Source organism: Somniosus microcephalus, chromosome 11 (assembly GCF_052327205.1).
Source record: "Somniosus microcephalus isolate GS21.2 chromosome 11, FLI_Smic_1.0, whole genome shotgun sequence".
Classification (NCBI taxonomy): domain Eukaryota; kingdom Metazoa; phylum Chordata; class Chondrichthyes; order Squaliformes; family Somniosidae; genus Somniosus; species Somniosus microcephalus.
In genome coordinates this window covers 84,710,146-84,723,084 of record NC_140997.1, presented here as the reverse complement: position 1 = coordinate 84,723,084, position 12,939 = coordinate 84,710,146, and the positions used below count along the sequence as shown (strand labels likewise).

Below are 12,939 nucleotides of genomic sequence, written 5' to 3'. Positions count from 1 at the left end.
TCTAAACTCCAGTGAGTATAAGCCCAATCGACACAATCTCTCCTCATACGTCATTCCTGCCATCCCAGGTATCAGCCTGGTGAATCTTCGCTGCACTCCTTCCATGGCAAGAACATCCTTCCTCAGATAAGGCGACCAAAACTGCACACAATACTCAAGGTGCGGTCTCACCAAGGCCCTGTACAACTGCAGCAAGACATCCTTGTTCCTGTACTCGAACCCTCTCGCTACGAAGGCCAACATACCATTTGCCTTCTTAACCGCCTGCTGCACCTGCATGCTTACCTTGAGCGACTGGTGCACAAGAACACCCAGGTCTCTTTGCACTTCCCCTTCTCCCAATCTATTGCCATTCAAATAATAGTCTGCCTTCCTGTTTTTGCCACCAAAGTGGATAACCTCAAATTTATCCACATTATAGTGCATTTGCCATGTTTCTGCCCAATCACCCAACCTGTCCAAATCATACTGGAGTTTCACGACATCCTCCTCACAGCATACCCTCCCACCCAGCTTTGTGTCGTCTGCAAATTTGGAGATATTACATCCAATTCCCTCGTCCAGATCATTAATATATATTGTGAACAGCTGGGGTCCTAGGACCGATCCTTGCGGTACCCCACTAGTCACTGCCTGCCACTCGGAAAACGACCCGTTTGTATTGTACAATACAATAGCGTATTTGATGTAGTCTACATGGATTTTAGCAAGGCTTTTAACAAGGTCCCACATGGCAGACTGGTCAGAAAAGTAAAAGCCCATGAGATCCAAGGGAAAGTGGCAAGTTGGACCCAAAATTGGCTCTGTGGCAGGATGCAAGGGATAATGGTCAATGGGTGTTTTGTGACTGGAAGGCTGCTTCCAGTGGGGTTCTACAGGGCTCAGTACTAGATCCCTTGCTTTTGTGGTACATATCAATGATTTAGACTTCAATGTAGGGTGCATGATTAAGAAGTTTGCAGGTGATACAAAAATTGGCTGTGTTGTTGATAGTGAGGAAGATAGCTGTAGACTGCAGGAAGATGGACTAGTCAGGTGGGCAGAAAAGTGGCAAATCGAATTCAATCTGGAGAAGCGTAGGGTAATGCATTTGCGGAGAGCTAACAAGGCAAGGGAATACACAATAAATGGTAGGATACCGAGAAACGTAGATGAACAGAGGGACTTTGGAGTGTATGTCCACAGATCCCTGTACGTAGCAGGACAGAGAGATAAGGTGGTTAAGAAGGCATATGGGATACTTTCCCTTATTGGCCGAGGCATAGAATGAGAGCAGGGAGGTTATGCTGGAACTGTATAAAACACTAGTTAGGCCACAGCTGGAGTACTGCATACAGTTCTGGTCACCACATTACAGGAAAGATGTGATTGCACTAGAGAGGGTACAGAGGAGATTTACAAGGATGTTGCCAGGACTGGAGAATTTTAGCTGTGAGGAATGATTGGATAGGCTGGGTTTGTTTTCTTTGGAACAGAGGAGGCTGAGGGGAGACTTGATTGAGGTGTATAAAATTATGAGGGGGCGAGAGAGAGTGGATAGAAAGGACCTATTTCCCTTAGCAGAGAGGTCAATAACCAGGGGGCACAGATTTAAAGTAATTGGTAGAAGGATTCGAGGGGAGTTGAGGAGAACATTTTTTACCCAGAGGGTGGTGGGGGTCTGGAACTCACTGTCTGAAAGGGTGGTAGAGGCAGAAACCCTCATCACATTTAAAAAGTACTTGGATTTGCACTTGAAGTGCCGTAACCGACAAGGCTACGGACCAAGAACTGGAAAGTGGGATTAGCCTGGATAGCTCTTTGTCGTCCGGCACAGACACGACAGGGCGAATAGTCTCCTTCTGTGCTGTAAATTTCTATGATTCTATATCACATGTTGCCACACAATCTCCTTGTCTATGAATCATAAAATCATAGAATCTTCAATCAAGTTAGTCAGACATGACCTTCCCTTAACAAATCTATGCTGATTGTCCTGGATTAATGCGTGCCTTTCTAAATGATGATTAATACTATCCCTCAGAAATGTTCCCAACAATTTGCCCACCACCGAGATTGGGCTCACTGGCCTGTAATTACTCAGTCTATCCCTTTCTCCCTTTTTAAACAATGGTACAACATTAGCAACCCTCCAGTCCTCCGGCACCACACCTGTAGCCAGAGAGGATTGAAAATGGTCAGAGCCTCAGCTATTTCCTCCCTTGCTTCTCTTAACAGCCTAGGATACAGTTCATACGAGCCTAGTGATTTATTTACTTTCAAAGATGCTAAACCCATTAATACTTCCTCTCACCATGTTTATCTCATCTGATATTTCACATTCCTCCTCAACTACAATGTCTGTATCGTCCCTCTCTTTTGTGAAGACAGACACAAAGTATTCATTAAGAACCATACACACGTCTTCCGCCTCCACACACAAGCTTCCCTTTTGGTCTCTAATAGGTCCTATTCTTTTAGTTATCCTCTAGATTTGGGAGTCCCACCATTTTTCTTTGTGGGAACATATTTGCGCTGAACCCTCACTATCTCTTCCTTGAATGTTTCTCACTGCACCGACACTGATTTACCTTCAAGTAGCTGTTTCTAGTCCACTTTTGCTAAATCATATCTCAGCTTAGTAAAATTGTCTTTCCCCAATTGAGAACTTTTACTCCTGATCTACCTTTGTCCTTTTCCATAACTGTGCTAAATGCAACTGAATTATGGCTATCCCACTGATACCCCTTCCACCTGCCCAGCTTCATTCCCTAAAACTAAGTCCAGAACCACCCCCTCTCTTGTTGGGCTTACTACGTACTTGCTAAAAAAGTTCTCCTGAATGCATTTTAAGAATTCTCCACCCTCTATACCTTTTGACTGATTCTATCCCAATTAATGTTAGGGTGTGGCAGAGCCACCAAGGGACTCTTATATGGATGTACATAATTGTCTTTAACAGAGTGAATCGGTACCTGTATTTGTTTGCTGTATGTAAATAACGCGGTCCCTTTAAGATGTAGACGGAACGCGATGACGTCATCACGCAGGTCACGTGACGTTCCCAACAGCAGGAAACATGATGACATCATGACGTCAGCGGGGAAGCTTCCAGAATCAGTCCTCGTGGAGTCAGCCTTAAGCAAACACCTGTTGTTTAGTTCTCTTGCGTTTTAACTGTTACTTCCACCAGTTTGTATTGAACATCGTTTAATTACCAGAGTTGCCTGGTCTCAGTACTTCAGATAGGAATTTGGCAATTCCTACAGTGGTGACCCCGAATCTTCGCGGACGATCTTCGCGGAGGAAGCAAGACGCAGTGCCACGATGGATGCAAATGCAGTGGCTTTGAAGCTCCCTCAGTTTTGGGAACAACAGGCAGCCTCCTGGTTTGTGCAAGCGGAGGCTCAGTTCGAGCTTCGGAATATCGTGGTGGATCAGACCCGGTATCTCTACGTGGTCTCCGCACTCGACAGCTCCACGGCTTCGAGGATCATCAACCTGCTGGAAAACCCCCCGGCCGACAGCAAGTATAATACCCTTAAGGCGCGGCTACTTCAGGTTTTCAGCCTCACGAAGGCGGAGCTTGCACGACGATTGCTCACGCTGCCCGGGCTAGGCGACTCCAAGCCGTCGGAGTTAATGAGCCAGATGCTCACACTGCTCGGGTCCGAACCGCAATGTTTCCTCTTTCGGGAGTTGTTCCTGAGCCAGTTGCCCGAGCAGGTACAGGCAGCCCTCGCACGGTCGGAAAACGCGGATTGTGTGGCGCTTGCGGACAAAGCTGATACTACTTACGCGGTCATGCAGCAACATTGCGCCGCCTCGAGGCATCCTTCACCACGGGACCCCGCCCCGACACCTCCACCATCTGCCTTGTGTTATTACCATGCCCGTTTTGGCGCGAAGGCCAGATGCTGCCGCCTGCCCTGCGGTTTCACGCCCAAGGCAACCAAAAACTACCAGCACCGGCTGCGCGAAAGGAAGACCGAACCTGCAGTATGCCCCACGGCTGTGGTGGCGATTGACGACTCCAGGAAGTTACTGTATATCACCGATTCCATCTCGGGCCGGCGATTTTTGTGCGACACGGGGGCGCAGTGCAGCATTCTTCCCGCATCAGCCCTCGACATCCGGGCTGGGAGGCACGGGCTTCCCCTCCAAGCCGCCAACGGCAGTGCTATTCATACATTCGGGAGTCGGCGGATCAAGGTGTGTTTCGGCGGGCAACACTTCCAATGGGAGTTCATCACCGCCAGAATTTCGCAAGCGATCCTCGGTGCGGACTTTTTATGCGCCAACGGCTTGTGGGTAGATTAAAAAAATCGTCGACTGATCAACACCGCCACTTACAACTCCATTCCGTGCGTTCGAGGTTCAGTCGCGCCGCACGCGGTCTCCTGCGCCTTGCCAGAGCTCAACGAATTCACCCGCCTTCTTGGCGAGTTCCCGGAGCTAACCAGGCCCACCTTCTCTGCGACGTCCGCCAAGCATGGCGTGGAGCACCATATTACAACGACCGGCTCCCCGGTCTACGCACGGGCTCGGCGACTAGAAGCCAGAAAACTCGCGGCTGCAAAGGCGGAGTTCGCCACAATGGAGCGGTTGGGGATTATTCGCCGGTCGAATAGTCCCTGGTTTTCGCCGCTCCATATTTTTCCTAAACCCGGCGGCGGCTGGCGGCCCTGCGGTGACTACCAGTGCCTTAACGAAGTCACGACCCCCGATCGGTACCCCATACCGCATATACAGGATTTCTCCGCACATTTGGTGGGAACTTCGATCTTTTCCAAGGTTGACCTTGTTCGTGGGTACCATCAAGTGCCTGTACACCCCCAGGACGTCCAAAAGATGGTGGTCATTACCCCCTTCGACCTATTGAAGTTCCTTCGAATGCCTTTCGGGCTCAAAAATGCGGCACAGGCGTTTCAGCGCCTAATGGATTCGGTGCTGCGGGATCTTAAGTTTTTATTCATTTATCTCGATGACATCCTGATTGCCAGTGCCACCAAAGAGCAACACATCAATCATCTGCGCATCCACTTTCGCCACCTCCATCAACATGGCCTAATAATCAACCTGGCCAAATGCCAGTTCGGGCTACAGCAGCTGGACTTTTTGGGCCACCGCATCACCGCGGAGGGGGTGATGCCACTTTGGTCAAAGGTGGAGGCGATTGCAGCATTTCTGTGGCCGCAGTCCATCAAGGCCCTCCAGGAGTTCCTGGGTATGGTGAATTTTTATCATCGTTTTATTCCCAGGGCCGCGCAACTTATGCGGCCACTCTACGAGACCCTCCGAGGAAAGTCGGGAAAGGAACCCCTGGTTTGGACACCTGAGATGGTTTGTGCCTTCGGGGACACCAAGGCCGCTCTCGCAAATGCCACAATGTTGGCGCACCCACTGCCTGGAGCCACCATCGCTCTGATGACCGACGCGTCGGACTACGCCATAGGAGCCGTGCAGGAGCAGTGGGTCAATGGTACGTGGCAGCCGCTGGCGTTTTTTAGTCGCCAACTGCGCAGTAATGAGCGCAAGTACAGCATGTTCGACAGGGAGTTGTTGGCGCTGTTTCTGGCCATCCGCCATTTTCGTTTTCTGTTGGCAGGGCGCCACTTCACCGCGTTTGTGGACCACAAACCATTGACGTTTGCTATGGCCAAGACTGCCGAACCGTGGTCAGCTAGACAGCAGCGGCAACTCACCTCTATTTCAGAGTTCACCACTGACATCCGGCACGTGGCCGGCAAGGTAAACGTGGTGGCTGATTGCCTCTCGCGGGCGACCGTCCAAACCGTCCAGCTGGGAATAGATTATTCACACATGGCTGCCGACCAAGCAGCCGACCCGGAACCTCAGGCATTCCGTACCGACTCCTCTTGCCTCCAGCCAACGGATGTGCATTTCCACGCGGCGGGCACCTCCTTGCTTTGCGACGTCTCATTGGGGGATCCCCGCCCGGTCGTTCCGTTTTCTTGGCGGCGGAAAGTTTTTGACACCATCCACGGACTTTCACATCCTGGCGTGAAGGCGTCTCAAAAGTTGCTGGCATCCAAATTCGTCTGGAGAGGAATGCGCAGGGACGTCCGTGATTGGGCTAACACCTGCGTCGTTTGCCAAAGAGCCAAAGTGCAAAGCCATGTCAAAGCCCCCTTGGCCACTTTCAAAGTACCGGAGCGCCGTTTTGACCACGTCAATGTCGACCTCGTTGGGCCTCTTCCACCGTCGCACGGGTTCACACACCTCCTGACTATCGTCGACCGCACCACAAGATGGCCGGAGGTGGTCCCTCTGATGTCCACCACCTCCGCGGACGTCGCCAGGGCTTTTATTTCCTCATGGGTTGCGCGGTTCAGTGTCCCAACAGATATTTCCTCAGACTGCGGCCCGCAATTCTCGTCCGAACTTTGGAACGCTGTAGCTTTAGGTTTGGGCACCAAGCTCCATCGCACCACGGCCTACCATCCGCAGGCAAATGGATTATGTGAGCGCTTTCATCGGTCATTGAAGGCGTCGGTGAGGGCCACCCTCCAGGGCACCGCATGGGCAGATAGGCTGCCTTGGGTTATGCTTGGGTTGCGGACAGCACCAAAGGAGGATTTGCAGTCTTCTGCCGCGGAACTTGTGTACGGCCAGCCACTCTGGGTGCCAGGCGAGTTCTTGCCGCCACCGACGAAGCCGTGGTCCGCAGCCGCCCAACTAGACGCCCACCGGGAAGCAGCCCAGTGTTTTAAGCCAATTCCGACGTCACATCATGGTTTGCCTGCCTCCCACATTCCAACGGTGTTGATGCAGGCCAGGTTCATTTTCATTCATCATGATGCCCATTGCAGTCCACTCACACCTTCTTATACGGGCCCTTTCCGAGTATTGCAGGCAGGTGCCAAGAGCTTTTTGGTCGACATCGGCGGCAAACCCGACCACATCTCAATTGACCGCCTCAAGCTCGCGCACCTGGATCTCGAGCAAGCAGTCGAGATTGCACAGCCACCACGTCGTGGTCGACCGCCTGCTGCTACCCCGCCTGACCGGATCGTTCCACCGGCCAGCTCCTCAGCTGCCCAGCAATTTCCTCTCCGGGAATATAGGAGTTGTTCGAACAGGCTCATCCGACCTCCTCTTCGATTGACTTTCGCTGTTAAGGACAATTCTGGGGGAGCGCATGTGGCAGAGCCACCAAGGGACTCTTATATGGATGTACATAATTGCCTTTAACAGAGTGAATCGGTACCTGTATTTGTTTGCTGTATGTAAATAACGCGGTCCCTTTGAGATGTAGACCGAATGCGATGACGTCATCACGCAGGTCACGTGACGTTCCCAATGGCGGGAAACATCAGCGGGGAAGCTTCCAGAATCAGTCCTTGTGGAGTCAGCCTTAAGCAAACACCTGTTGTTTAGTTCTCTTGCATTTTAACTGTTACTTCCACCAGTTTGTATTAAACATCGTTTAATTACCAGAGTTGCCTGGTCTCAGTACTTCAGATAGGAATTTGGCAATTCCTACAAGGCTAGTTGAAATCCTACTATTACTGCCCTATTGCTTTTGCACCTCAAATTTGCCTACACATTTGCTCTTCTATCTCCCTGGCTGTTTGGGAATCTATAGTACACTCCCAGCAGTGCAATTGCTCCTTTTTTGTTCTTCAGTTCAACCCATATGGCTTCATTTGATGATCCTTCCAGCACATCATCCCTCCTCACAGCTGTAATTGTTTCTTTAACAAATATTGCGACACCCCACCTCTCTATCAATTATCAATTCAATTTTTATTTGCCATATGTAACCAGTACAAGTACAATTACAATGGAATGCTTACTCCCCGTAGGGACGCATCAGCTATTCATACAGCGCTGCGTCGAACCAGGAATGTTGAGCTGCCATTCCTGCCCTTCTTTCAGTAATAGCTATGATATCATATTTCCACATGTCTGTCTGTGCCCTCAGCTCATCTGCCTTATTCACTAGACTCCTTACATTGACGTATATACCATTATAAACACTGTCAAACCTCTTTGTTGTCTATTTTTCAGCTTTTGTTTCCTCTGCCATCCAAACTAACTAATTTACTGCCTTCCATTTCCAGCTTTGCTTTTCTCCCTTCTGAATCTACACTCAGGTTCCCACCCCCCTGCCAAGCTAGCTTAAATCCTCCCCAACAGCACTAGCAAACCTCCCAGTGAGGATATTGGTCCTGGCCCTGTTGAAGTGCAACCTGTCCAGCTTGTATAGAAGCCATCTCCCCCAGAACCAGTCCCAATGCCTCAGGAATCTAAAGCCCTCCCTCCTGCCACACATTCATCTGCTCTATCCTCCTATTTCTGTACTCACTAGCATGTGGCACTGGGAGTAACTATCTTTGCTATCCTGCTTATTAGTCTCTTTCTTAGCTCCCTAAAATCTGCCTGCAGGACCTTTGGATGTTCACCCTCCCCCCAGAATGTTCTGCAGCCATTCAGTGACATTCTTGACCTTGGCACCATGGAGGCAACATACCATCCTGGAGACACATGTGTGGCCGCAGAAACACCTGTCTGTTCCCCTAACTATGGAATCCCGTATCTCTATTGCTTTTCTGACCTTCCTCCTCCCCACATACAGCTGAGCCACCCATGGTGCCATGGACTTGGCTCTGGCTGTACTCCAGAAGAACCATCGCCCTCACCAGTATTCAGAGCAGAATACCAGTTGGAGAGCGCGAGATGCACTCAGGGGATTGCTGCACTACCTGCCTGGTCCTCCTTGTCTGTCTGACGGTCACCCATTCCCTCTCTGCTTGCAAACTCTTAAGCTGTGGGGTGACCACTTCCTGAAATGTGCTATCCACGAAGCTCTCAGCTTCACGGACGCATTGCAGTGATGCCAGCCGCTGCTAAAGCTTCAAAGCTGGAGCTCGAGATCCTCTAGCTGATGACACTTCCTGCACATGTGGTTGTCCAGGACATGAGAAGTACCCTGGACTTCCCACAGGGCACTGGATGTGCAATCAAAGGGACTGAGGTGCCCTGCTATGCCTCTATTGAATAGACTACTAACTAATCTTTAGTTTAACCCACTGACCTAACTTAGAGAGAAAAATACAAAAATTTACTCAGGTTTGACAAGAACCACAGAGAGAGCAAACACAAAAACTATATGTTAGAGATCTAGATACTTAACTTACAGTTCTCCTTTTGAGTTAGTCTGAGAAACCGCCTTCTTCCTCACCACCGATTCCTACTATCACCAAATTCTTCTACTCTGCTTGCGATCCACTCCGATCACACTTCACCCAGCTCTATCTCCAAGCTCTATGCTTTTGCAAACTGGTGCCATGAGCAAATTTGGCTAGGGTAAATAAAATCAGAGAGTTAAATGCGTGGCTCAAAGACTGGTGTGGGAGAAATGGGTTTTGCTTCTTGAGACACTGGCACCAGTACTGGGACAGGAGAGAACTGTTCCGTTGGGACGGGCTTCACTTGGCCAGTGCTGGGACTAGAATTCTGTCGAATCGAATAACTAGGGCTATAGAGAGGGCTTTAAACTAAGTAGTGGGGGGGAGGTTTCAAGAGAGCAAAAAATAAAAATGTCAGCAGAGAAGGCAATAGAGCAAGGTAGCAGTGGGGGAATTAAAAACCAGAGCATGTCAGGAAGGGACAGAATGTATAAAGATAAAGGTAAAGTAGTAAAGGAGGTAAAAGCAGGAATAAATTGTCACAAAACATATTTAAAAGTTCTTTATCTGAATGCACGCAGCATTCGTAACAAAATAAACGAGTTGACGGTACAAATAACTACACATGGGTATGATCTGGTGGCCATCACAGAAACATGGCTGCAAGGTGACCATGACTGGGAACTAAACATCCAGGGGTATTTGACAATTAGGAAGGACAGACAGAAAGGAATGGGAGGTGGGGTGGCAATGTTAATAAAGGATGGAATCACTGCAATAGTGAGAAATGATATTGGGTCAAAGGATCAGGGTAGTGAAATGGTTTTGGTGGAGATAAGGAATAATAAGGGGGAAAAGTCACTAGTGGGCGTAGTCTATAGGCCTCCTAACAGTTGCAACTCTGTTGGTCGGAGTATAAATCAGGAAATAGTTGGGGCTTGTAATAAGGGAACAGCTATAACCATGGGGGATTTTAACTTTCATATTGACTGGACAAATCAAATTGGGCAGGGCAGCCTTGAGGAAGAGTTCATAGAGTGCATTAGGGATGGGTTCCTTGAGCAGTATGTTACTGAACCAACCAGGGGGCAGGCAATCTTAGATCTGGTCCTGTGTAATGAGACAGGATTAATAAAAAATGTCCCAGTAAAGGATCCCCTTGGAATGAGTGACCATAACATGGTTGAATTCCAAATTCAGTTGGAGGGTGAGAGAGTTGGATCTCAAACCAGCATACTAAGCTTAAATAAAGGAGACTATGAAGGTATGAGAGCAGAGTTGACTAAAGTGGACTGGGAAAACAGATTAAAGTGTAAGACGGTAAATGAGCAGTGGTGTACATTCAAGGAGATATTTCACAACTTTCAAGAAAAAAATATTCCACTGAGGCAAAAGGGGCGTAAAAGAAAAGACAGCCATCCATGGCTAAGTAAAGTAATAAAGGATAGTACCCTACTGAAAACAAGGTCATATAAAGTAGCCAAATCTAGTGGGAGGATAGAAGATTGGGAAGCATTTAAAAGCCAGCAAAGAATAACTAAAAGATTAATTAAGAAAGGGAAGATAGATTATGAAAGTAAACTAGCAAAAAATATAAAAACAGATAGCAAGTGTTTCTACAGTTATATAAAAAGAAAAAGGGTGGCTAAAGTGAATGTTGGTCCCTTAGAGGACGAGACCGGGAAATTAGTGGTGGGGAACATGGAGATGGCAAAAACGCTGAACAAATATTTTGTATCAGTCTTTACAGTAGAGGACATTAAAAATATCCCAACACTGGACAAACAGGGGGCTATAGGGGGGGAGGAGCCAAACACAATTAAATTCACTAAGGAGGTGGTACTCGGTAAGATAGTGGGACTAAAGGCGGATAAATCCCCTGGACCTGATGGCTTACATCCTAGGGTCTTGAGAGAAGTGGCGGTGGGGATTGCGGATGCATTAGTGGTAATTTTCCAGAATTCCCTGGATTCAGGTAAGGTCCCGGCAGATTGGAAAACTGCTAATGTAACGCCCTTATTTAAAAAGGGAAGTAGACAAAAGGCTGGAAACTATAGACCAGTTAGCCTAACATCTGTGGTTGGTAAAATGTTGGAGTCCATTATTAAGGAAGCAGTAACAGGACATTTGGATAAGCATAATTTAATCAGACAGAGTCAGCATGGTTTTATGAAGGGGAAGTCATGTTTGACAAATTTGCTCGAATTCTGTGAGGATGTAACAGGGTGGATAAAGGGGAACCAGTGGATGTGGTGTATTTGGACTTCCAAAAGGCATTTGACAAGGTGCCACACAAAAGATTACTGCACAAGATAAAAAATCACGGGATTGGGGGTAATATACTGGCATGGGTGGAAGATTGGCTATCTAACAGAAAACAGAGAGTTGGGATAAATGGTTCATTCTTGGGTTGGCAATCTGTGACTAGTGGTGTTCTGCAGGGGTCAGTGCTGGGACCCCAACTCTTTACAATCTATATAAATGATTTGGAGGAAGGGACCAAGTGCAACATATCCAAGTTTGCCGATGATACAAAGATGGGAGGGAAAGCAGTGAGTGAGGAGGACATAAAAAACATGCAAAAGGACATAGACAGGCTAAGTGAGTGGGCAGAAATTTGGCAGATGGAATATAATGTTGGAAAGTGTGAGGTTATGCACTTTGGCAGAAAAAATCAAAGAGCAAGTTATTATCTAAATGGAGAAATTGCAAAGTGCTACAGTACAAAGGGATCTGGGGGTCCTGGTGCATGAAACACAGAAGGTTAGTATGCAGGTACAGCAGGTGATCAGGAAGGCCAATGGAATCTTGGCTTTTATTGCAGAAGGGATGGAGTATAAAAGCAGGGAAGTCTTGCTTCAGTTATACAGGGTACTGGTGAGGCCACACCTGGAATACTGCGTAAAGTTTTGGTTTCCATATTTAAGAAAAGATATACTTGCTCTCGAGGCAGTTCAGAGAAGGTTAACTCGGTTGATTCCAGAGATGAGGGGGTTGACTTATGAGGAAAGGTTGAGTAGGTTGGGCCTCTACTCATTGGAATTCAGAAGAATGAGAGGTGATCTTATCGAAACATATAAGATTGTGAGGGGGCTTGATCGGGTGGATGCGGGGAGGATGTTTCCACTGATGGGTGAGATTAGAACTAGGGGGCATAATCTTAGAATAAGGGGCTGCCCTTTCAAAACTGAGATGAGGAGAAACTTCTTCACTCAGAGGGTAGTAAATCTATGGAATTTGCTACCTCAGGGAGCTGTGGAAGCTGCGACATTAAATAAATTTAAAACGGAGATAGACAGTTTCCTAGCTGATAAGGGAATTAGGGGTTATGGGTGTTGAATCCGTAAATCTTAAGGTATGGCATTCTTCAATAACTAGACGGAGGCTGTAGATTAACAATCAACAGGTGTTTACTGGAGGAGGGTAGTCTAAAGACTAACAGTACAGATGCCTGCTCAAGGCTTATATACAGGTGTGGTCACTGCCGGTACTACAGTATACAGGAGCTGTAAAAGTAGTTCTCTCTTAAAGGTACATACACTACAATTCCTCCCCTTTTAGATTAACAGTACACATAACATTCAAATAACAGTTAACACTTTAACATGCACATTGAACTGAAATAGTCCATTTATAGATTCAGTCATTGGGGCGGCTTCCTGATCCTTTCTGGATAGCGCATTTCCTGAGTGTCTTGTTCTTGGTGCGGAGGCGATTCTGGCCCCCTTTCGTCGGTTAGTTCATCAGTTTCCGCTGCTAATGTTTCTGGGGTAGATGCTACCGGTATGTCGGGTTCATCACCAGG

The 12,939-nt window shown here is 47.9% G+C and overlaps 1 protein-coding gene across 1 annotated transcript in view; it reads left to right on the top strand.

The window, feature by feature from the left end:
* Positions 1–12,939, top strand: part of ankfn1b (ankyrin repeat and fibronectin type III domain containing 1b) — a 242,534-nt gene that overhangs the window by 1,151 nt on the left and 228,444 nt on the right. The gene's annotated exons all lie outside the window — the stretch shown is intronic.